We start from the raw sequence: 3,355 nt of genomic DNA, 5'->3' as shown, positions 1-3,355 counted from the left end.
ATTTTTATTGACTAAAAACATTCATGGAGCTCTTATGAGTTTTCATGTGTGTTCTTCAAAGTTCTTGAAGTTCTTACCAAGAACAAAAAGGTTTGGTGTTTTGATTCAAAGTGTTTGATGTTTTGCATAAAGTTTTGTTTATGGTGGTTGGTGTGACTTTATTGTAATAAATGGTTGATCGGATCATATTTATATATATTTTTACTTCAAATTCACTCGTCTTTTCTTGGTTAGTTCCTTATATTTTTGAGCTATTTACGTTATTTTTGTGTTTTTAGGATCTGTTATGCAAAGAAAATAAAAATAGCACAAATGAGTTTTAAATAATAAACAGAAAAGTGGAACACGGGTGGACCACTAGAAAAATAATGGAGCGCATAAAAAATATAGAGGGAGTTGGTGGAGGCGGCTTGAAAAGCAGTAAAGCAGCTGTGAGTGGGATGGCAATATTCTAATGGACAGAGAAGAGTGCGGGATAAGAGAAGAGGAAGGCAGGTGGAAGAAAAGAGGAATGCATGATGGAAGAATAAAAGAAAAGAAAGAAAAGGTAAAGACTGACAGCAAGCGGAGAAGAAAGAATATAAAACAGAGTGGGGAGAGAGCACTGAGACTAGCGGAAAGAATAAAAGAAAAGGATGGCATTTTTTTTATAAAAAGCACACGGACAGAGAGACTGGGCAGAAAATAAAAGGGGCAGAAAGCCAGAGACGCAGGGACGCAGAAAAAGGGGAAAACAGAATAAGAGGCACGGAGGAGAGAAGCAGCTTAGCTGCCTTGCGGGGAGAAAAAGGAGCAGGGAGGGCGCCAGTGAAGAAAGCAGCAAAGCTGCCTTGGGCATCTTTAATCAGAAAAGGCACGGACAGACAGAAGCAGCAAGCTGCCTTCTCTCTCGGTTAAATCTTTCCAAACTTATATTTTATTTCTGTTTTAATAATGTGTAACTAAATTTATTTTGGCTAGAGGTTAATTCAAAGCCATGAATATATTTGTAATATGAATTGATTACCTTCAGTTGTGATTTCTGAGTTGTGATTTAATTTGCTTAACTGCTTGATTGATAGCTTATTTTTGTATGTCGATTAAGAATGCATACTTAATTTATGTCACAGCCCGTCCCGGAGGTACTTTTGACGGGAATGTGAAATGACAGAATTGCCCTTATTGGACATTAAGGTACGTAGGTACATAGCGTTATTTTGAAAATAGCATTGGTTGGATGGGATTTTATTGGAAATTGATTTTTGGTATGTTTGGTTAGGATGAAATGGAGGGTGTGGATTAATTTGGACCACACATGACCTTCCTCTCTCCCTCTCCTTTCCCCGTGCTTTCCCTGTCTCTGTCTCTCTCTCTCTCGACTTCACACACACACACCCATATCGTACGGACCTTCACCCAAAACCCTTCGAAACTCAACGGATCGGGGCAAATAAGGTATGTATCTTCATCGTTTTGACGTCCTGAGTTCATTGGTGCTAGTTTTAGGAAGTGAAACCTTCGATTTCACGTAGATCCCGAACCTCCATTTTTGAGGTACTGTTCATGCGAACGTAAAATGTTGTGTTTCAGGAGATTTCAAGCTTGTGGTGAGCTTTAGGAGGTCCTAAGGAAGCTCGGGGACGTTCGTTGGAGAGTTTTGGACGTCGGGATCGTAGGTTTCAAGTTTGGCCGAATCCTTGGTTTTTGCAAGGTGAGATTTCGTAGTTTTTAGGCCCTAAAACTAGTCCAACGTGATAGTACACTCTTAGGGCTTCAATTTGGTATAAAATACGAAGAAAATGGGTGAAAAACGAAGGAGAACAGTGAGTTTGAAAATCGGCCGGAGTTCGGCCGGAGTCCGGCCACCGGAGAACCAGTCCGGCGAGGCCCTGCGAAGAAGACGACACGTGCGCTGCACGTGCTGCGCGTGGCCAGCGCGTGGACCCGTGCCACGTGTGGCGCGTGGGGGCGCGTGGGGCTTCCAAAATTTTTTCTGAAAATTTCTCGACGCTCGTGACGTCGAGTAGGTCGATGTGGTATATTCATATACCAAAATTGAGCATCGTATGAGAAGTTATTTCGAATTATTGGTGATATGCTTAAAATTAATGTTTTTATAGTTGTTTCGCATATAGGTGAGACGTATCCCGAGGACGACCGCATCCAGGGACGCCACGGGGGTTACGACCCGTCGACTTATCAGTGAGTGGGCAGTTTTGTTTTCGTATTACCTATATGCTATTGTTTTCCCAGAAAATGCATTTATATGAGAAAACGTTTTTAAAATGCCATGCATAGAATTATTTGGAAAAGGTGAATTTCACATGAGTTATATGATTGATATATGATGCATACATGTTGCATGGTGCTGTGGAGGCATAGGTAAGTCAGGTGAGTTCATTTATTCATTGAATTGTTGTTGTTGAGATGTGTTGAGCTCATAATCTGCACCCTAGGTGTTAGTGCTTATATTATTCACCACACCGCACGCTCGCCTTGGATCCAAGTAGGTGGATGTCGTACAGACCATGTGAGGGTTCCGACATGCTAGTCGTACAGATCACTAGGCGTGATTCCGACTAGTGGGTGACCTTAGTTATGCGCGCTGATGATATGATGAGAGAAGCACTAGAGCGTATTTTTACACCTTTCATCGTATAGACTACCTTACGTAGTTCTGAGTGATGTGCAGAGTAGGGCCGTATAGGTCACTGTGGTGACTCCGGCTTAGTGAGATATTGAGCTATTGAATTAATCGTATAGGACCAACTGCAGGGTCTCCGATTGATTCCTTATTTCACCTGATTTATATTTTGATTTATGGCATGGCATGTTTTCTTGAAAATGTTAAAGATTTGAGATTTAAATGTTGAGATTTTATATGGTTATATAATTTCTGGGAAAGTATACAGGTTTTTACGGCGAGGGGATATAACTGTTTTAATGAAATGTTTTGGAAAACTAATTTGTTTTACTGACCCACTCATTTTGTTTTGCGCCCCTCCAGGTTCTAGTTTAACGGTGGTTGGCTCACGAGGTCCTTTCCGGCTTTCTGACAGATTTGGGACATGTAGGACTCACCTGAGGGTGATGTATTCTTATTTTAGTCCTACTTGACTGCAGATAACCTATGCTCTGAACTTATGTGTTTACTTGTAAACTCGTCCGGATATGTCCGTATGTGGTTATGTTGAGTTTGGTTTGAATTTCTGCTGATTTATGTTGTTGTTACGCTTCCGTGTCGTGCTTATGGTTACGTCACGCCCACGTGACGGCCAGCACACCTGGATCCTCCGGATCAGGGTGTGTCAATTTACATGCATGAATTTGACGCTAGAATATAAGGGAGTTTCACCTAATCGTTATGAACTTATAT

The 3,355-nt window shown here is 41.3% G+C and overlaps 1 long non-coding RNA gene across 1 annotated transcript; it reads left to right on the top strand.

The window, feature by feature from the left end:
- The first annotated feature begins 1,352 nt into the window (after positions 1 to 1,352).
- On the top strand, positions 1,353 to 3,144 carry LOC126626437 (uncharacterized). The gene is made up of 3 exons (XR_007624689.1): positions 1,353 to 1,690; positions 2,115 to 2,181; positions 2,987 to 3,144. It is a non-coding gene; the product is annotated as an uncharacterized LOC126626437 (long non-coding RNA).
- Positions 3,145 to 3,355: the final 211 nt, after the last annotated feature.

Source organism: Malus sylvestris, chromosome 6 (genome assembly GCF_916048215.2).
Source record: "Malus sylvestris chromosome 6, drMalSylv7.2, whole genome shotgun sequence".
Classification (NCBI taxonomy): domain Eukaryota; kingdom Viridiplantae; phylum Streptophyta; class Magnoliopsida; order Rosales; family Rosaceae; genus Malus; species Malus sylvestris.
This window is presented reverse-complemented; position numbering and strand designations above follow the sequence as displayed.